General features: G+C 43.9%; 1 non-coding gene across 1 annotated transcript; it reads right to left on the bottom strand.

Moving 5' to 3' along the window:
- Window positions 1–11,172: 11,172 nt before the first annotated feature.
- trnat-ggu (transfer RNA threonine (anticodon GGU)) lies at window positions 11,173–11,246 on the bottom strand. The gene has a single exon. It is a non-coding gene; the product is annotated as a tRNA-Thr (tRNA).
- Between the last annotated feature and the right edge of the window lie 11,953 nt (window positions 11,247–23,199).

Below are 23,199 nucleotides of genomic sequence, written 5' to 3'. Positions count from 1 at the left end.
AGCAGCTCTGTAACACAGGAGTCTGTGCTCGACGGGCTGTTCCCAGGGACGCACACCGAGACAAACATCAACTGCTGCTGGAGGACTATCAATTCGGTGAAAGACGCCCTTTGGTCTGCCCGAAACTTGCTGGTCTTCCAGCGCAAAGAGTTGTCCACCACCGAATGTTGCAGACTGGCACATTCCAAGGTCCAGGACTACGTGCTGAGGGACGCACTAAAGCTTGGGGCAGCCGCAGCAAAGGCTCAATGGGGAAAGACCACAGTGTAAGGTTCCCCCACCAAGCGGGACTGAGGGGTTGGAACCATGGGAAGCCCCTCGAACTGTATCGTTAATATTCTCAATTGCTGTAAATGTAAAACTGTAATTGACATGACAATTGTGAAACGGAAGGGTTGTGAAGAAACTCATGACATTATTGAAAGAAACTGATCTCTTTTGCAATGTTTGTATTTTTTCGTGCTGTTTGGAAACTGTTTGGCAATGTAATTTTTACAGATTTTTATGAATAAAGTATATTTTGGAAAAAAACATTCTACCTATTGAGTCAGGCCGGAAGGGTTGGGAAGAAACTCATGACAGTATTGAAGGAAACTGATCTACCTTGCAATGTTTGTATTTTTTGGTGCTGTTTGGAAACTGTTTGGCAATGTAATTTTTACAGATTTTTATGAATAAAGTATATTTTGGAAATAATTTAAAAAAAAAATCTACATATTGAGTCAGGAAACCTTCCTGGACACACCTGACAAAAACTGCTCCATCCAAACTATTTGCACGAAGGAGGTTCCAATCAATATTCGGGAAGTTGAAGTCACCCATGACAACAACCCTGCAACTTCTGCACCTTTCCAAAATCTGCCTCCCAATCTGTTCCTCCGTGTCTCTGTTGCTATTAGGGGGTCAATAGAAAATCCCAATAAAGTGACTGCTCCTTTCCTGTTTCTGACTTCCACCCATAATTACTCAGTAGACAAACCCTCGTCGATGACCTCCCTTTCTGCAGCTGTGATACTATCCCTGATTAACAATGTCACTCCCCCACTTCTTTTACCTCCCTCCCTATTCCTTTTGAAACATCTAAACCCGGGAACATCCAACATCCATTCCTGCCCCTGTGATCTCCAAGTGCCCGTAATGGCCACAACATCGTAGCTCGAAGTACTGATCCATGCTCTAAGTTCATCACCCTTATTCCTGACACTTCTTGCATTAAAATAGACACACTTCAACCCATCATACTGGCTGCAACTTTCCCCTGCCAACTGTCTAACCTTCCTCACAGACTCTCTGCACTCAGTATCTGCCTGATCAACAGCTACCCCATCCACTGATCCATAGCTCCTGTTCCCATCCCCCTGCCAAACTAGTTTAAACCCTCCCAAAGAGTTCTAGCAAACCTCCCGCCCAGGATATTGCTGCCCCTCCAGTTCAGATGCAACCCGTCCTTCTTGTACAGGTCCCACCTTCCCCAGAAGGTATCCCAATGATCCACATAACTGAAGCCCTCCCTCCTACACCAGCTCTGTAGCCACGTGTTCAGCTGCACTTGCTCTCTGTTTCTAGCCTCACTAGTACGTGGCACCGGTATCAATCCTGAGATTACTACTCTGCTCATCCTGCCTTTTACCTTCCAACCGAACTCCTATATTTGCTTTTCAGGTCCTCATCCCTTTTCTGAGCTATGTCATTGGTACCGATATGTACCACGACTTCTACTGCTCCCCCTCCCCCTTAAGAATCCTGTAGACTCGATCCGAGATATCCCTAACCCTGGCACCCGGGAGGCAACATACCATCCGGGAGTCTCGTTCGCGACCACAGAATCTCATGTCTGTTCCTCTAACCATTGAATCTCCTATCACTATCACTCTCCTATTCTCCACCCTTCCCTTCTGAGCCGCAGAGCCAGGCTCAGTGCCAGAGACCTGGCCACTGTGGCTTTCCCCTGGTAGGTCCCCCCCCCCCACCGCCAACCACAGGGGATCCCTACACTGTGCGCCTATTCCCTTTCCCTCCCCTGACGGTCACCCAGCTACCTTTATCCTGCGACTTCGGTGTCAGTACTTCCCTATAACTGCTCTTTATCATCCCCTCTGCCTCCCGCATGATCCGAAGTTCATCCAGCCCCAGCTCCAGTTCCCTCACGCGGTCTGCGAGGAGCTGGAGTTGGGTGCACTTCTCACAGGTGAAGTCAGCAGGGACACAAGTGGTGACACTTACCTCCCACATCCTGCAAGAGGAGCATGCAACTGCCCTAGCTTCCATCCCCTCTGCTCTAAATTGACAACAGAGAATAAAAAAATATAAAGGAAAACCTTACATTACCAAACCCTCCACACAAGAGTCCATTTTTTTGGTTGGAGGAGGAGGATGGGTGGGAGACACTAGACGTGTAGTGTTTCGGGTTTAGCCACTGCCCGAATATATAAGTTCACTTACCCAGCAGTTCCCGTGTCCGCGTCCGCCGCATCGCCAGGTAAGTACTTAATAGTGAAACGTACCTTCCCAGCTGCCCCCTGGCTCGCACTATCACCGCTACTGCTGATCAAAGGTGTTGCTGTATTAAAAACAGAAAATGCTGGAAATGCTCAGTAGGTCTGGCAGAATCTGTGCAGAGAGAAACAGTTAAGAGTTCAGGTCTGTTTCCTTAGCTCACATTAACTTTGTTCTCTCTCCACAGATGCTGCCAGACCTGCTGACTATTTCAAGCATTTTCTGTTTCTGTTTCAGATTTCCAGCATCCGCAGTATTTTGCTTTTGTACGTGTGTTGCTGTGTCTGGGACTGTTTGAGTGCAATGCTATTGCTTTATAAACAGCGTTGAAACAAACATCTATCTCGCTAACACACAGCACTAATACACAGCTGGATATAAACAGCAGCCTGCAGCAGAGGGTGCAGTGGATGTTTATTAACAGAAATAATTCACCAACACAATATTTACTGCTATCCACAATCACACCACGCTTCATCTTAACACGTTTTACTCTTTGTTTACATCAATTTCTTCCTTCCAGTAAACAGTTCAATTTGGAACACAGCTTCCAAATTACCTTTATTCACAAACCCGAACACAAGCTGCAAATGCTGCAAACACAGACCAGCCCAGACTTTCCCCTTTCTGTCAACCCATTCCTGTATCACTGCCTCTCCATCAACAGTTGTTGCTGGAATCATACAATCATAGAATGGCTAAAGCACAGAAGGAGGCCATTCGGCCTGACGAACCCATGCTGGCTCTCTGCTAAAGCAACTCACCTCGTCTCACTCCCCAGTCAGTTCTATTTCGGTGGTGGGAAAACTTCTCGAAAGAATAATTCGGGACAAAATTAATAGTCCCATGGACAAATGTGGGTTAATTCAGGAAAGCCAGCATGGATTTCTAAAGGGAAAATCATGTTTAACTGTCCTGCTGGAGTTTTTTGATGAGGTAACAGAGAGGGTTGATGAGGGCAATGCTGTTGATGTGGTGTACATGGACTTTCAAAAGGTCTGGCAGCATCTGAATGGTCACTGACCTGAAACATTAACTCTGTTTCTCTCTCCACAGATGCTGCCAGACCTGCTGAGTATTTCCAGCACTTTTTGTTTATATTTCAGATTTCTAGCATCTGCAGTATTTTGCTTTTATTGACTTTCAAAAGGAGTTTGACACAGTGCAACACAACAGACTTGTGAGCAAAGTTATAACTCATGGAATAAAAGGGACAGTAGTAACATGGATATGGAATTGGCTGAGTGACAGGAAACAAAGAGTAGTGAGAAATGGATGTTCTTCGGGCTGGAGGAAGGTTTGTAGTGGAGTTCCCCAGGAGTCAGTGTTGGGACCCTTGCCTTTCCTGATATATATTAATGACCTAGACCTTGGTGTACAGGGCAGAATTTCAAAGTTTATGGATGATACGAAAATTGGAAGCATTGTGAACTGTAAGGATGATAGTGTAGAACTTCAAAAGGACATAGACAAGTTGGTGGGATGGGAGGACAGATGACAGGTGAAGTTCAATGCAGAGAAATGTGAATTGATTCATTTTGGTCAGAAGAACATGGAGTGACAATATAGAATAAAGGGTACAATTCTAAAGGGGGTGCAGGAGCAGAGGGACCTGGGGGTATAAGTCATTGCTTGAGAGAGCGGTTAATAAAGCATACAGTATCCGCGGCTTTAGTAATAGAGGCATAGAGTACAAGAACAAGGAGGTCATGTTGAACTTGTATAAGACACTAGCCTCAGCTGAAGTACTGAGTCCAGTTCTGGGTGCCACACTTTAGGAAAGATGTGAAGGCATTGGAGAGATTATGGAAAAGATTCATGAGAATGGTTCCAGGGATGAGGAATTTCAGTTATGAAGATAGATTGGAGAAGTTAGGACTGTTTTCCTGAGAGAAAAGAAGGCGAAGAGGAGATTTCAAAGTGGTATTCAAAATGATGAGGGGTGTGGACAGAGTGGATAGGGAGAAACTGTTCCCACTTGTGAAAGGATCGAGAATGAGAGGGCACAGATTTAAAGTAATTGGTAAAAGAAGCAAAAGCGACATGAGGAAAAACTTTTTCACACAGCGAGTGGTTAAAGTATGAACTGCCTGATAATGTGATGGAGGCAGCTTTAATTGAAGCATTCATAGGGGAATTAGACTGTTATCTGAAAAGGAAGAATGTGCACGATAATGGGGAGAGGACGGGGAAATGACATGAGGTGAATTGCTCATTTGGAGAGTCAGTGCAGACACGATGGGCCAAATGGCCTCCTTCTGTGCAGTAACAATTCTGTGATTCCAATATTCAAGTCATTTATATATATGGTGGTCCTGACACTGACCCTTGTGGACATCACTGTTCACCATCTTCCATTCTGAAAAACAACCAAATACCACAACACGCTTTTCTTGATATTTCATACATTTTTTAATCTAAGCAGATACTGACCCTCCTATTCCAAGAGCCTCAGTTTTGTTACCCAGCATTTTATGTGGTAGTTTGTCAAACGCTTTCTGAAAATCCATATAGACAAAATCCATTGCTTTCCCTTCATCAACCTTTTCTGTTATTTCATCAAAAAAATCAGTTATTTATTAATAGTTGCAGCACTGAAACAGGCCCTTCGGCCCACCAAGTCTCTGCCGACCAACAACCACCCATTTATACTCATCCAACATTATTCCCATTTTCCCGACCACATCCCCCATCACCAACCAACACTCGGGGCAATTCACAATGGTCAATTTCCCAATCAATCTGCAAGTCTTTGGCTGTGCGAGGAAACACACGCAGTTGCAGGGAGAACTCAAACTGCGCACAGACATTGCCCAGAACTGAACACTGGTCGCTGGAGCTGTGAGGCTGCGGTGCGAAACACTGATCGCCCAAAATGACGGTAGCAGGACTCGAATCTACAATCTTCTGATAACCTCATTAAATACACCGAAGTCAGACGCCTTAACCATTAGGCCACACGGCCAATAGTGAAGGATTGAAGAGGTGCTGAACCTCTCAGTTTTCGGTCTACCCAAACCAAGTTCAAGGCCTGAATAATGAACCGATTGCCTCATTAGTTCTGTGAATAATACAATGATTTAATAGACAATGTTTTGAAACATTCCTGCCCATAAATCTTGATAACAGAGAGTGTGTGGATCTCCTGACTCAGAATGTTTAATGGATACAGTCCTCAGATCCGACAAGGAATCCCTGAACATCCGCAGTAAAGACAGTGTGGATGAGGAAATGTAAGAGCCGGGAGCTGAAACTCAGGGACGGCCGAGCTCTCCTGTCATTGAGCTTGTGTGTCTGCTCTGCTCGCCGCACTTCCAGCTCTACTTTGTTTCCAATGAAAAGATGAAAAGGGCTGTTCGGTTTTCCTCTCACTGACAGCGTGTTTCACTCGGGTTAATATAACCCGGGACTTTTGCTGCTGAAATGAATTCTGCAAGGTCCCAGCAAACACACCGGCTCCCTCCTTTCTCCCCTCTTTCGAACGGATTGTTTTACCAGGAGGGGCTCAATAATAACAAACCCCCTGTAGGGAATGACCACAAATTGAGCATCTAAATGGGGCAAGTGGGCAGCTTTCTGGGTTCTAGGTTCCCCCTACCCCGCCCCTCCCTCCCTCCAGTCCAAGCCCCTCTTCACTTTCTTTGGGACTTTGATGAGGGCGAAATGGGGAAAGTTCCCATTGATGTTTGAATGCTGAATTGCGGCAAAGATCTGCGCACGCGCGGTGTTGCCCCGCCCCCAGTGGGACGTCACAATGAAGAGTGGAGCGCATGCGCAGCCTTTCCCCAACCCAGTCTGTGAGGCCATTCACTCAATCAGGGGAAGATGCTTCAAATCAGCTGCTAATGGAGACTTCCCGGGCCCGGGGGAAGGGAAGAAACAGCATCTGCTTCCAGCAGCCACTGCTTTGGGAGCGTGTTCGCAGATGTGCTCAGAGATTAGCATTGAGTGGTGGGAAGTTGAGGGGGAGTCGGGGAGTGTTTGGAACAGACACTGTGGAGCAGGAGCTGCTCCCGGAACATGGAGTGAGCCGGGGACACGGGGAAGGGAGAGTTCATTCTCGGACAGTGTCTGTACAGGCTCAGGGAGACACAATGGGAAGAAATCACTATTGAAAATCACTGACAATTTCACCACCCAAAGAAGAGGGAATTTTCCTGCTTTAGTTCCAGTCTCTCACTGTTTGTTGGATCGTGAACAGTGGGGAAAAAATAGCCGCCAAATAACGAGTGTTTATTGCAGACACCAGGTGAGAAGTGTGAAAGGCACATTTTAAATAGTGGCTGCTTGTTTTCTGTTGAAATAGAAATGTGACTGTGTAAAGGTCACTGCTCTATCGGACAGTCCCAGTCATTGAGCAGTGCAGGGCTTCTGTTGTTTCTGAATGTCACAAACTTGTTGTAAAACCACTGCAAACACCTGGTAAACAGAAGCTGAATACTGCAGTACTGCAGTGGAGTCAGACACTGACACTGTTTGTGTTCCTGGTTTTCATTTTGTGATTGTTCATAATGATTATTATTGGGATGATTACATTGATCGCTTTTGTATCTTCTACCTCACCATTTCTTTCATTCCTGCAGGAAAATACATGAAGGAACCTGAATGGATGTGGTGATTCTTGACACAAGGAAAAGTGCAGTGATCTCGTTCCAACACACAGTCGGTACAGGATCACTCCCAAAGCACAGAGATACTGCCAGCTCATCAGTTCCACTGGAACAAACAAAAGAAGTAGTCAGACAGACACTGATCCCAAAGTCGATAGACACATTTTCAATCCAACAGTCAAACAACAGCAGGAGAGACAGAAGTTGTTTCTATTTCACTCCAATTCAGTAGAGCTGATAGGTTGATACATCAATCGCAGTCCAAAAACAAACTCACTATCAGATCTAAATAAACTCTGTCACCATGGTTACATTTTAAATATAAAACTTGAAACAGAACAGACAAAATTTACATGATTGAAAGGTACAGAATGAATGCAAGGAGGCTTCAAGGGGATTTGGACAGGGTAAGTGAATGGGCAAGAACATGGCAGATGGAATATAATGTGAATCAGTGTGAATTTCTCCACTTTGGGAGAATAAACAGAAAGACAGAGTATTTCTTAAATAGTGAGAGGTTGGGAAGTGTCGATGTCCAAAGGCACCTGGGTGTCCTTGTTCATGAGACACTAAAAGCTAGTGTGCAGGTGCAGAAAGCAATTAGGAAGGCAAATGGTATGTTGGCTTCATTGAAAGGGGATTTGAGTACATGGTTAAAGATGTATTGCTTCAATTGTATAAAGTCTGGCTGAGACTGCACCTGGAGTATTCTGTACTATTTTGGTTTCCTTATTGAAGGAAGGATAGACTTGTCACAGAGGGAGTGCAACAGAGATTCACCGGACTAATCCCCTGGGATGGTGGGATTGTCTTATGATGAGAGACTGCAGAAACTGGGCCGAAATTCTCTGGAGTTTCGAAGAATGAAAGGTGATCTCATTGAAACTTACAAAATTCTTACAGGGTGTGACAGGGTAGATATGGATAGGATGTTTCCTCTGTCTGGTGAGTCTAGAACAAGGGGACACAGACTCAGAATAAGGGCAGGCCATTTGAGACTGAGATGAGCAGGAATTTATTTACTCAGAGGGTGGGAAATCTGTGGAATTCTTTATCCCAGTGGGCTGTGGAAGATCAATCATTGAACAAATTAAAGACAGAAATCGATAGATTTCTAAATACTAACGGGATCGAGGGATATGGAGATAGCAGGGAAAAATGGCGTAGAGGTAGATGATCAGTCACGATCTGTTTGAATGTTGGAGCAGGCTTGATGGGCTGAATGGCCTAATGCCCCTATTTCATATCATCTTTTGAATCCCAATAATGTACATCGGAACGTTAGACCGAGCTATGCATTACATACCAGTTCAAAAATCCCACAGAGATTAAGACTGAAAGATACAGTATCAATTCCATTACTACAAAATGAAGGACTTGGAGCTTGCAGACCAGCCCATGTATAAGATTGAAAGTTATATTTTCATTCACAATCGTTTTCACAGAGCTAAATATTAAATAACAATCCACAACTTGTACAGGACTACCAAATAAAACCTACAACTGTAAAATACAGTTAATCCATATTTTAAATTAAACACAAGGCAAACAAATATTGATACATTAAGAGAGTGGGAAACAGTGAGAGCAGAGTGGAGCAGAAAGAGCCCAGGAGAGAGAGGGAGCAAGAGTTCACTCGGAGAGCAGGGAAAAGCGAGAGCACGCGTCAAAAAAGGCAAATGAATCCACAATTAATGGGAAAACACTGAATGGTGTAGAGGAAGTGAGGGACGTTGGAGTGAATGTCTACAGATCCCTGAAGTAGCAGTACAGGTTAATAAGCTGGTTCAGCAGGTATATGGGATCCTTTCCTTTATTAACTGAGGTATAGAGTATAAGGGTGACCTGGTATCCATGTCAATAAGTCACTGACAGCTAACATGCAGGTGCAGCAAGCAATTAGGAAGGCTAATAGTATGTTAGCCTTTATCACAAGAGGATTTGAGTACAGGAGTAGTGAATTCTTGCTTCAATTGTATAGAACCCTGGTTAGACCGCACTTGGAGTACTGTGTACAGTTTTGGTCTCCTTACCTGAGGCAGGATATTATTGCCATGGAGGGAGTTCAACGAAGGTTCATCAGACTTGTTCCTGGGATGGTGGGATTGTCCAATGAAGAGAGATTGGGGAAACTGGGGCTGTCTTCTCTAGAGTTTTGAAGAATGAGAGGTGATCCCATTGAAACCCACAAAATACTTAAAGGACAGTCAGGGTAGATAAAACGAAGATGTTTCTCCTGGTTGGGGAGTCGAAAATCAGGGGACACAATTTCAAAATAAGGGGGAAGCCACTTAGGACAGAGATGAGGAGAAATGTTGTTACTCAGAGGGTTGTGAATCTTTGGAATTCTCTACCCCAGAGGGCTGTGGAAGCTCAGTCGTTGAGTATGTTTAAAGCAGAGATTGACAGATTTGTAAATACAAATGACATAAGGGAATATGAGGAAAGTGTGGGAAAAAGGGCATTGAAGTGGATGTTCAGCCATGATCATATTGAATGGCGGGGCAGTCTCGATGGGCTGAATGGCCGACTCCTGCTCCTATGTTTCGATGTTCCTCACTCCACATTATCGATGAGACACAGCCTCAGGCCGACTTGTCGGGTGGTGCAAACAGATAACACTGCTTCTGATCTTCACCAGAACAGAGAGTGAGATGTAAAATTGATCATCAAACAGACTGTGAGAGAATACAACAGAATAAAACACATGGAGAGACACTGTGGAATAACAAATAGATTTGATTGGAATGTTGAATTTTGATTGGAATGGATAAAACACCAGAAACAGCAGATTAAATTGGGATTCTCATCATTATATTGATCTGAGACAGAAAAGAGAAACTGATGGGAAGAAGGAAGAATGGAACTGTTAAGATGTTTTGAGTTTTTCACTCACCCATGAAAGCTGATTAAAAAAAGATGCAAATAGCAGAGAATTTCACCAAAAAGGGAGATTAAATGCTGCCGAAACCTTGGATCGAAGGATGTCCCAACAGATCACCTGTTTAACTGTCTCCTCACTGGGGGATTTCAATCAGTGAGCAATATTATTCGCTACCTTTTTTTTGTTAAATGAACCCAGAACTGTCACTTGGAGTTAATATCTGCATTCCGACTCCTGAATATTTTCTGGACACATTTCCTGCTGAAAGAACTAAGAACTCTTTTCTAATTTACACAATACTATATACACATTCATCAAACCTCTTAAGCTAGCATCCTTGGTGCTGCTCTCTCTTCTCCCAAACCTCATCTCATGTGACTGTTGCATCATCACTCTGACAGTGGGAGGGGTTGATCCCACTATCTTCAGCATTAACCCTTTACATCCTTATACTACACTGTCTGTCCAAACAAATGGGTGGAGGGAACTTCCTTCATTTATTCAAACACTTGAAAATCAACTCAAAGCCATCAGAGAGAGAGAGGGAGAAGAGTGTCAGAGAACTTCCTGCATCCAGTCCTGACCCTGTCACACTCAGCAGCTGCTCACCCAGACCCCACTCTCATCAACACTGAACATTGTTACAGAGACCCTTCAAATAATGTTTATAAAAGGCGGAAAAATTCAAAGTTCATCGCAGCCGGATTGAATGGAACAAAGTTTAATATCTTCTCACCGTCTCTCAATACCCACGAGACATAGGTTTTCTTATTTGGTTCCTTTGATTTTTCTTGTTCCTGATTGACAAATATTCCAAACCTCGGATCAACCCTCCCACTCGTGTCATGTCCCCAGTCTCGGTTAAAAGCAACACATTACGAGACCAACACTCTGAAACAGACTACGCAGTCACACTTTCCTTCAGTGAGATTAATGTCGAGCTGTTTTCCAGATTGAATGTAACCGTGAACAAATTTGTATCAAAGAAGTTGCCTTTGGCGTATCAGCACTGAATTTCTGGACAAGGAGGAACAGCCATTCCCAACTCACATCCTTCACAAAGGCTGTTTTCTCCTGTGACTGAAATTCATCATGTAATTTGAATTCCAAGTTCAAGTTCACAAAACAGAGATGTAAATGATTGATAAGGAAACTTCGAAAGCATATCACGAATGTGAAATAAGGCTCTGCTGGGAATTGAACCCAGGCTCTTTTGTTTACCAGACAGGTGCTTTAACCAACTAAGCTACAGAGCCAAATCACAAATGCTTGTGTAGTTGAAATCAGAGGAGGATCTGTTTATTCTCATCACACTTCTCCACTGGTCACAACATATTTTAACTTTTCCTACTTACTGATGCAGTCATATACTCTATTTTTCCCAAAACTGAGAATGGAGGTGGAGGGGCGACATGATAGAGGTTGACAAAGTTATGAGTGGCAGAGACAGAGTGGATAGTCAGAAGCTTTTTCACAGGGTGACAGAGTCAGTTCCGAGGGGACAGAGGTTTAACGCGAGTGGGGCAAAGTTTAGAGGGGATGTGCGAGGCAAGTTCTTTACACAGAGGGTGGTGAGTGCCTGGAACTTGCTGCCGGGGAAGGTGGTGGAAGCAGGGAAGATAGCGACGTTTAAGCGGCATCTTGACAAATACATGAATAGGATGGGAAGAGAGGGATACGGTCCCCTGAAGTGCAGAAGGTTTTAGTTTAGACAGGCATCAAGATCGGCGCGGGCTTGGACGGCCGAATGGCCTGTTCCTGTGCTGTCCTGTTGTTTGTTCTTTGGACATAGATAACACGTTTATAGATGTGGTCACCCCACAGCTTAAGAGTATGCAGGGAGAGAGGGAATGGGTGACCACCAGGCATTCAAAAAGAATCAGGCAGGTAGTGCAGGACACCCCGAGTGCGTCTCACTCTCCAGCAGGTATTCAGTTCTGAATATAGAGGACAATGATGCTTCACCTGGGGAGTGCAGCCGGAGCCAAGTCCATGACACCATGGGTGACTCAGCAGCAAAGGGGAGTACAGGGAAGACTGGAAAAGCCATAGTGATAGGTGATTCAATCGTCAAGGGAACAATCAGGTGTTTCTATGGCCACAGACGTGAATCCAGGAATGGAGTGTTGGCTCCCTGGTGCCAGGGTCAAGGATGTCATTGAGCAGTTACAGAGCACCCTGAAGCGGGAGGGTGAACAGCCAGCAGTGGTAGTCCACATCAGAACCAACAACATAGGTAGATATAAGGATGTTGTGCTGCAGTCAGAACGTAGGGAGCAAGGTAAGAAATTAGCAAGCAGGACATCAAAAGTAATAATCTCCGGATTACTCCCAGTGCCACGTGCAAGTGAGTACAGGAATAGATGGATAAGACAGATGAATGTACAGGAATAGATGGATAAGACAGATGAACGTGTGGCTGGAAAAATGGTGCAGGAGGGAGGACTTTCGATTTTTGGGACAAGTTGGACGGGTTGCACCTGAACCGAGCCAGGACGGAGTTCCTTGCAGGATGTTTTGCTCGTGCTGTTGGGGAGGATTTAAACTAGTTTGGCAGGGAGATGGGGACTGGAAGGTAGAGTCAGATCAGAAATGAAAATGGCAGGCAGAAAATTAATGGAGTCTGGAAGAGAGAGGAAACACTGATTAGAAAATTCAAAACAAAAAATGTTGGCAGTGCTCAAGGATATCTAAAGCAATGCAAGGAGTATAGCAAATGAAGCAGATGAGCTCAGGGCACAGTTAGACACATGGCAGTATGATATCATAGCTATTACACAAACATGGCTAAAGGAGGGACAGGCATGGCAGCTCAATCTTCCTGGTTACAGGGTTTTCAGACGTGAGAGGGAAGAGGATAAAAAATGAGGGGGAGTGGCAATTTTGGTCAAATAAACTATTACAGCTGTGAGGAGGGATGATATGTTGGAAGGTTTATCAAATGAGACCGTATAGATTGAGCTGAGGAACAAAAAAGAGGCAATCACACAGCTGGGAGTGTACTATAGACCCCAAAACAGTCAGAGGGAGATGGAAGAGCAGATATGTAGGCAAATATCTGAGAAGTGCAAGAACTATAGGGCAGTAACAGTGGGGGATTTGTACCACCCAAACATTAACTGGGATACTTTTTGTGTAGAGGGAATTGAGGGAGCAGAATTCTTGAGGCGCATTCAGGAGTACTTTTTTAGCCAATATGTAGCAAGTCCAACAAGAGAGGGTGAAGTTTTAGACTTAGTTTTAGGAAATGAAGAGGGGCAGGTGGAAGGAGCGGCAGTGGGACAGCAATTTGGTGGTAGTGATCATAATTCAGTCAGTTTTAATATAATTATGGAAAGGACAAGGGCAGAACAGGAGTTAGAGTTCTCAATTGGGGTAAGACCAACTTTACTAAGGTGAAGATTCATTTACCGAAAGTGGACTGAAAACAGGTAGTTGAAGGTAAATCAGTGTCAGAGCAGTGGGAAGAATTCAAAGGGGATATTCAAGGGGTTCAGAGTCAACATGTTCCCACAAAGAAAAAGGGTGGGAAGGCCAAATCCAGAGCCCCATGGATGTCAAGGAGTTTACGGGTATAATAAGGCAGTAAAGGAAAGTTTATGCCCAACACAGAGAACTGAATACTACAGAAAGCCGAGAGGAGTATAGAATGTGGAGGGGGGAAATCAACATTGAAATTAGGAAAGTTAAGCGACAGCATAAAAGAATATTGGCAATCAAAATTATGGTGAACCCAAAGATGTTTTATCAATACATTGAGAGCAAAAGGATAAATAAGGAAAGAATAGGGCACAGAAAAGACCAAAAAGGTAACCTATGTGTAGGGCAGAAGATGCTGCTATTGTTCTGAATAAATACTTTGCATCTGTCTTCACAAAAGCGGGGGAAGATGCATATATTGTAGATAAGGAAGAGGGGTGTGAAGTATGGATGTGATCCATACAGAGGGAGAGAGGACATATTAATGGGATTAGTGTATATGAAAGTTGATAAATCACGAGCGCCGGATGGAATGCACCTCAGGCTGTTAAAAAGAAGCAAGAGAGGAAATAGCAGAAGAGCTGATCATCATTTTCCAGACCTCACTGGATACAGGTGTGGTGATGGAGGATTGGAGGACTGCTAACGTTGTACCTTTGTTTAAAAAGGGAGTGAGGGAGACCAAATAATTACAGGCCAGTCAGTCTAACATCAGTAGTGGGCAAATTATTGGAATCTATTCTGAGAGACAGGATAAAATGTTACTTCGAAAGGCACAGATTAATCAAGGATAGTCAGCATGGATTTGTTAAGGGAAGATCTTGTCTAACCAACTTGATCGAAATTTTGAAGAATTAAGAAGGAAGATAGATGAGGGTAGTGCAGTTGATGTAGTCTTCACGGATGTAAATGTAGGTGGTATGAGTTTGCAGATGGCACAAAGATTGGCTGTGTGGTAAATAGCAAGGAGGATAGCCGTAGACTGCAGGAAGATCTTCATGGTCTGGTCAGATGGACAGAAAAATGGCAAATGGAATTCAATTCAGAAGTGTGAGTTGATGCACTTGGGGAGGTTAAACAAGGCAAAGGAATACACAATTAATTGGAGAAGACTGAGAGGTGTAGAGGAAGTGAGGGACCTTGGAGTAAATGTCCACAGATCCCTGAAGGTAGCAGGACAGGTCGTTAAGGTGGTAAGAAGGCATATGGAATCCTTTCCTTTATTAGCCGATGTATAGATTTAAGAGCAGGGAGGTTATGCTGGAACTCTATAAATCATTAGTCAGGCCACAACGAATACTGTATGCAGTTCTGATCACCTTATTACAGAAAGGATGTAATTGCACTAGAGAGGGTGCAGAGGAGATTCACGAGGATGTTGCCGGGTTTGGAAAAATGCAGCTATGAGGAAAGACTGGATAGGCTGGGGCTGTTCTCCTTGGCACAGAGAAGGCTGAGGGGAAATCTCATTGAAACATACACAATTTTGAGGTGCCTGGATAGAGTTGAAGTGAAGGGCCTATTGACCTTAGCAGAGAGGTCAGTGACTGGGGGAAACAGATTTAAAGTGATCTACACTAATGGAATTGATTCTGTATCTTTCCATTTCACAGTGTGGGTGAGTTCTGAACTGGTATCTAATTTGTGTCTCAGGTTACAATATCTTTCAGCACCTTAGAAACTTTCTCTGTAATGAATGTTGAACTTGTATGTAACTTGTATCTCAGGGTACACTATGGGGATGTTTAAACATCCTTTATCATGAATGGATGTGAGCTTTGAGTATGGTATTTAATTTAAATCTCAGGGTACAGCATTACGTTAGATTCTGTGCCATTCAATCAATACTGTGTGCCAATTCTATCTGATATTTAATTGATAGCTAAGTCAGCATTATATTTAGATTGACACATTGTATTTCAATCTGTTAATGAGTGTGACTTTGACCTGGGATTGAGGTATCTGACTGTCAATGGGACTGAATTGGGGTGAAATGGAAACAACTTATTTCTCTCCTGCTTTGTTTGATTGTTGGATTGAAAGTGTGTCTCTGGAACTCGGGATCAATGTGGGCCTGACTACTTCTGCAGTCTGAGACCAGGGAACTGATGAACTGTCTATCCCTCTGTACTCTGAATGATAATGTACCTACTGTGTGTGAGAGGAGCTGGCTGCACTGTTCCTTGTGCCTCGAGTGCAGCAACCATCACATTCATCACGATTCCTTCAAGTATTTGCCTGTATGAAGAAAAAATATGTCTTAACTCAAGAACAGGGGAGGTGCAAAATATCAAAGAGGTGAAATTAATTTCGCAATTAATAATCATTAAAAACACCCACAAATGAAAACCAGTGTCAGTATCTGTCTCCACTGAAGTACTGAAGCTCCCAGCTCCTGCATCACAAGTATTCTGGGCAGATCCATCCAGACAAAACACTGCACTGGGATCGTCCCAACTGCTCGATGCTCGACACATATTTCCAGCCACCCTGCTTCATATGCACAAATAAAGAAAAATAAAGCCCCAAATGTATATCCCTCAATTCGTTTCTTCCCATACAGTTGTTCCACCTCCCCTTAAATGCATCGATATTATCGCCTCGACCTCTCCCTGTGGTTGCAAATTCCAGATTCTAACCACTCACTACATTAATACCTTTTTCATGAATTCTTCATTGGTTTTATGAATGTCGATTTTATATTTTTGGCTCTTGTTTCAGACAAAACCACAAGAGGAAACATATCTGCATGTATTCTATAGAAGCCCTTCACTATTTCCTCACTTTTTTCATTTGTTAGTGTGATGTAGGCATCACTGGCTATGCCAGCATTTATTGCCCATTCCAAATTGCCCTTGACAAAATGGTGGTGAGCTGCTGCAGTCCTTGAGATGTAGGAATTCCAACGGTGCTGTTTGGAAGGGAGTTCCAGGATTTTGACCCAGCGACAGTGCAGGAATGGTGATATAGTTCCAAGTCAGGATGGTGTGTGGCTTGGAGGGGAACATGCAGGTGGTAGTGTTCCCATGCATCTGCTGCCCTTGTCCTTGTTGGTGGTAGAGGTTCCAGGTTTGGAAGGTACTGTCGAAGAAGCCTTGGTGTGTTGCTGCAGTGCATCTTTTAGCTGGTACGCACTGCTGCCACTGTGCATCAGTGGTGAATGGAGTGAATATTGAAGGTGGTGGATGTGGGCAATCAAACAGGCTACTTGAGTGTTGTTGGAGCTGCACTCATCCAGGCAAGTGGGCAGTATTCCATCACACTCCTGACTTGTGCCTTGTGAATGGTGGACGGATGTGGGGAAACAGGAGGTCAGTTACTCGCCACAGAATTCCTAGCCTCTGACCTGCTCTTGCAGTCACAGCACTTATATGGCTGGTCCAGTTCAGTTTCTGGTCAATGGTAACCAATGGTCAATGTTAATGGTGGGGGATTCAGTGATGGTAATGCCATTGAACATCAAGGGGAGATGATTAGATTCTCTCTTGTTTGAGATGGTCATTGCCTGGCACTTATCTGATGCCAATGTTACTTGCCACTTATCAGCCCAAGCCTGGATGTTGTGCAGGTCTTGCTGCATCTGGACATGGGCTGCTTCAGTATCTGAGGAGTCATGAATGGTGCTGAACATTGGGCAATCATCAGAAAACATCCACACTTCTGGCCTTGTGATGGAGGGAAGGTCGTTGATGAAGCTGCTGAAGATGGTTGGGCCTAGAACACGAGCCTAAGGAATTCCAGCTGTAATGGCCGGAGACTGAGATGATTGACCTGAACAACCACAGCCATCTTCCTTAGTGCTAGGTATGACTGCAAACAGCAGAGCATTTTGCCCCGATTTCTATTTACATTGGTTTTGCTAGGGCTGCCTTGTTGCCATACATGTCAAAGGCTGCCTTGATGTCAAGGGCAGTCACTCCCACCTCACAATGCAATGTTTCTTTAACTCGAAAATAAAAGCAAAAGTCTGTGGATGCTGGAAATATGAAATAAACAAAAATGCTGGAAATACTCAGCAGTTCAGGCAGCATTTGTGGAGGGAGAAACACAATTAACATTTCAGGTCTGTGTCCTTTCATTTTACAATATGCTTTATGTCCTGGTAGATAACAGTGCATTCAGTCTGCAGTAATGGAATTAATACTGTATCCTCCAGTCTGACCACTTGTGAGATTTGTGGAGTGGTGTGTAACATGTAGCTCAGTCTGCAGTCTGGTTACATTATTGAGATTAATTCTGTACTTTACGATCAGGTACTGTTTGTCTGTTCTATCTGACATTGAATTTGTAGTTCAGGCTGCTGTCTTGTGAGAGTGACACAGTGCCTTGCAATCTGATAGTGGGTGTGATTTTGGACTGGGATTGATGTATCTACCTGTCAGTGGGACGGAGTTGGGGTGAAATGGAAACAACTTCAGTCTGTCATGCTCTGTGTGACTGTTGGATTGACTGTTAGTCTCTGGAACTTGGGATCAGTGCCAGTCTGACTAGTACTGCTGGCAGTGATTGTGGAACTGATGTCTCTTTTCTCTCTGAGTGATACTGTACTTACTGCGTGTGAGAAGCCGGCTGCACTTCCCCTTGTGCTGAGGCATCATTCTATTTATTCTGCTTCCTTCAAGTATTTGCCTGTAGAAAGATAAAGTATTTATTATAATTCAGGAAGAGGTGTGGTGGATGTTACAAGAGAGACCAAAACAATCTTTGAATGAATAATCATTGTGAACAATCACAAAGGAAACCCAGCAATACAAACAGAGTCAGTGTCTGATTCCACTGCAGTCCTGCAGCCCCCAGCTACTGCATACCAGGGGCTTTGGCCATTTTACAACAATTAAATGACATCCAGACATAATCCGCTGGGCCATGAATGGGACTGACCGACGGAACAGGGACTTTTACACAGGTCAGATTTCCAGTTCCCGCTCCCATGGTCTAACCGTTCAAGCGAAACCAAACAGCCGCTGTTCAAAATGTGTCCTTCACACTTCTCACCTGGTGCCTATAATAGATTCTCTTTGTGTAACTCCCCACATTCTGACTGTCCGCTTCTATTTCCACACTTCACTGTCCAATAACAATAAACTGCGGGACCAGGCTGGATCGCTCTCTTTGAGCTGGCACGGACATGTTGGGCCGAATGGCCTCATTCTGCGCCGGAAATTTTCTATGTTTCTGTTTGCTGTATTGCTGCCTGAATCTGCGCCTGCGCTCCCCTCCCCCAGCACTGCCTGTGAGCGGAAGAAGATGGTTTGAAACAGTCGCGAATGGAGAGATCCCGTTCCCGGGGGAAGGAAGCAAACAGCAGCCTCCTTCCAGCAGCACATCGCTTTGGGAGCGTGTCCGCAGATAGACACAGAGATCAGCATCGAGTCCGGGGCAAGTTCAGGGGCAGGCGGGGGCTGTTTGTAAGAGGCGGAATGGAGAATCAACTGGTCCCGGAACATGGGGTGAGTGGGGGAAGGGAGAGGCCATTCTCAGGCTGTGTGTCGACGGGGAAAGGGGACAGAATGGGAAGAACCTGTTACTGCAATGCAGTCAAACAATGATAATATTTGTATGACTGGGCTTCCTTTGTGGGGGCTCATTATTATTCGAGAGATTAAATTCATTAAAATCCTATATCTTCTATCTCACCTGTATTTTAGTTATAAACATACTTTTGTTCAAACAGACAAATAATTGAATGAACCAGAATAAATGTGATGTTCCCTCCACCCAAGTTACAAGGAAGAGTGTCACCAGCTCCTTCTCACACACAGTCCGTACATTATCACTCACAGAGTGCAGAGACACAGACAGGTCATCAGTTCCACAGTCTCAGACAGCAGAAATAGTTCCAGAGACACATTTTCAATCCATCAATCAAACAGAACAGGAGAGACGGACGTTGTTTCCATGTGACCCCAACTCAGTACCACTGACAGGTAGATTCAGAAATCCCAGTCCAAATTCTCACCCACTATCAAATTATCAGTCTGTCAATCCCACAATAGTGCAACCTCAGCTACAAATTAAATACACATAGAACTGACACATGGTTGCTGTTTCAAAGTTACAGAATTAAGGGCGGTGCAGTGGTTATCACCGCAGCCTCACAGCTCCAGCGACCCAGGTTCAATTCTAGGTACTGCCTGTGTGGAGTTTGCAAGTTCTCCCTGTGTCTGCGTGGGTTTCCTCCAGGTGCTCCGGTTTCCTCCCACATGACCAAAAGATTTACAGGTTGATAGGTAAATTGGCCATTATAAATTGCCCCTAGTATAGGTAGGTGGTAGGAAAATATCGGGACAGGTGGGGATGTGGTAGGAATATGGAATTAGTGTAGGATTAGTATAAATGGGTGGTTGATGGTCGGCACTGACTCGGTGGCCGAAGGGCCTGTTTCAATGCTGTATCTCTAAACTAAACTAATATAATCTGAGATTCAAGTTAAATACCAGCCCAATATTTACACATGTTATCAGTTTATTATCAGTATTAATTCCCATAATGTGTCCAGACATATACATTAGATACTAGTCCAAATCTCAAATGCATAATCAGATTGAGAGATTCTGAAATATAGTATAACCTGAGATACAAACTCAGATTCCAGTTTAAAACTCATCCGGACTGTGAAACTAAAAAATACATTATAAATTTGATGAGTTTAGTCTGAGCTATAAATTACATACCAGTCCTGAAACCTCATCGTGTCAGATGGAAGATACTGTACAATTCCAGACTGAGCTCATTTTACACACAAGTCCAAGATTCTCCCTCAGAGTCAGACTGAATGGCATTGATCAAATTGATTAGTACAGCCTGAGTTACATTTGCACATCAATCCTGTATCAGATTGAAAGATACATGAACTTTCGCTATTATGCTCACAGTGACAGATATTTAATACTTGGCAAAACTTCAAACATATTGTCTGCTTAAAACCAACCACATCTGTGGCCTGCTGCTGTGCTGACATTTTATGCAGAATGAATCCAGACTTGCAAACAGTCCCAGGGACGGAAGGTTATATAATGAATCCCCCACTCACACAGAGTACCAGATACTGACAGATAAAGTGATGCTGATACACAGGCTCAGTGCCAGGTGCTGAAAAGTATAGGTTGATTATTGCACTCACTCACAGTACCTCAGCCCGAGTCATCTAAAGCAACCTAACACACAAATAGTAGCACTGAGAGATTGAGAAAGAGTCCAAAACTCACATAGAGTACAAGGCACTGACAGATACAAACTGAAAACTACACACACATGGATGTGGGATTGGCTAACTCACAGAAAACAGAGAGTGGGGATAAATGGAGCATTTTCAGATTGGCAAACTGTAACTAATGGAGTACCACAGGTACAGTGCTGGGGCTCAACTATTTATGGTCTATATTAATAACTTGCATGAAGGGACCACGTATATTGTTGCCAAATTTGTAGATGGTACAAAGATAGGTAGGAAAGCAAGTTGTGAGGAGGACACAATGTGTCTGCGAAGAGATATAGATAGGTTAAGTCAGTGGGAAAACATTTGGCAGATGGAGTATAATATGGGGAAATGTGAGATTGTCTACTTTGGCAGGTAGAATAGAAAAACAGAATATTATTTACATCGAGAGAGACTGCAGAATGCTGCTGTACCAAGGAATCTGGGTGTCCAGGTACATGAATTACAAAAATGTTAGCATGAAGGTATAGCAAGTAATTAGGAAGGCAAATGGAATGTTGGCATTTTTAGCAAGGGGAATGGAGTTTAAAAGTAAAGAAGTTTTGCTATAACTTTACAGGGCATTAGTGACATCCCAATTCCATACAGTTTTGGTCTCCTTACATGAGGAGGAATATACTTGCATTGGAATCAGTTCAAAGAAGGTTCACTCGACTGATTGCTGGGATGTTGGATTGTCTTATGAGAAAAAGTTGAGCAGGTTGGGCCTATACTCACTGGAGTTTAGAAGATTGAGTGGTGATCTTATTGAAACCTGTAAGATTCTCAGTGGGCTGGACAGGTAGATGCTGAGAGGATGTTTCTCCTTGTGGGGGATTATAGAATTAGGGGCCAGAGTTTAAGATAAGCAGTCTCTCTTTCAAGAAGGAGATGAGGAGGAATTTCTTCTCTGAGAGTGTTGTTAATCTTTGGAATTCTGCTCTCCAGAGGACTGTGGAGGCTGTGTCATTGAATATATTCAACGCAGCGATAGACAGGTTTTTGATCGACAACAGAGTCAATGGTTATGGGGGCAGGCAGGAAAGTGAAGTTATGGCCACAATCAGAACAGCCATGATCTTATTGAGTGGCAGAGCAGGCTTGATGGGCCAAATGGTCTACTCCTGTCCTATTTCGTATCTTCTTATGTTCTTCCACACACACACACACACACACACACACACACACACACACACACACACACAACCAATGTGTGGCGGATCTAGAATTAATCCCACTTTCATACACAATACCAGTGACTGAAAGGTACAGAATTAATCCCACAGATAGATACAGTACCACCGACAGGTACAGAATGAATCCCATGCTCACAGTCAGCACCCGGGATAGAAAGATACACGTGATTCCCACCCTCACATAACAATATCAGACTGAGTTACAGAATGATTTCCACATTCATACTGGGCACCAATGACTGCGAATTAATTCATCCCACAATCACACACACTACCAAAGGCTGACAGATACAGAATTAATCCCACACTCCTATGTAGTAGCAAAGACTGACACATACAAAATCATTCTCAAATACTCCTACAGTACCTGGCAGATTCAGTGACTGCCAAACTCACGTAAATCACCAGAGACTGACAGATAAAGAATGAACTCACACACACACTGAGATACTGACAGATATAGCTTGAATTCCACACATACAGAACCACTGACAGATTCAGACTAAGTCCCAAATCACATAACATTCCAGAGACTGACAGAATGAATCAAATACTCACACACAGTGCCACTGACAGAATGTATTCCACACTCACATACAATACCGAAGACTGCCAGATACAGAATGTATCTCACACTTACACAAAGTACCAGTGAGTGACAGGTACAGAATGAATCCCACATTCACACATGACGTTAGAGATGGACAGCCAAAAAACAATAAGACTGCCAGAATAGATAGAATTCACATCAAAATTCTAAAATATGGCAGAGAAACACTCGACACAAATACATGTCTCATTTCCCTCATCTAGAAGGAGGAGAGCATGTCAGGGGACCTCCGCGATGCGGTAATTGTGATCATCTTTTTAAAAAGTTGACATGACCGGTCAAGGACAATAGCGGGAGACTGTGTGTTGAGCCGGAAGAGATAAGTGAGGTTTTGAATGAGTACTTCTCTTCGGTATTTACGAATGAGAAGGGGTGTATTACTGAAGAGGACGGTGGGAAGCAGACTGGTAAGCTCGAGGAAGTGCTCGTTAGGAGGGAAGATGTGTTGGGGTTTTTGAATAACTTGAAGATAGACAAGTCTCCCGGGCCTGACGGGGTATATCCAAGGATGTTATGGGAAGCAAGGGATGAAATTGCAGAGCCGCTGGCAATGATCTTTTCATCTTCTCTGCTGACGGGGGTGGTACCAGGTGATTGGAGGGTGGCAAATGTTGTGCCCCTGTTCAAGAAAGGGAATAGGAACAACCCTGGGAATTACAGGCCAGTTAGTCTTACTTCGGTGGTAGGCAAGTTGATGGAAAAGGTGCTGAGGGATAGGATTTCTG

Source organism: Heterodontus francisci, unplaced genomic scaffold (assembly GCF_036365525.1).
Source record: "Heterodontus francisci isolate sHetFra1 unplaced genomic scaffold, sHetFra1.hap1 HAP1_SCAFFOLD_86, whole genome shotgun sequence".
NCBI classification, from domain to species: Eukaryota; Metazoa; Chordata; class Chondrichthyes; order Heterodontiformes; family Heterodontidae; genus Heterodontus; species Heterodontus francisci.
This window is presented reverse-complemented; position numbering and strand designations above follow the sequence as displayed.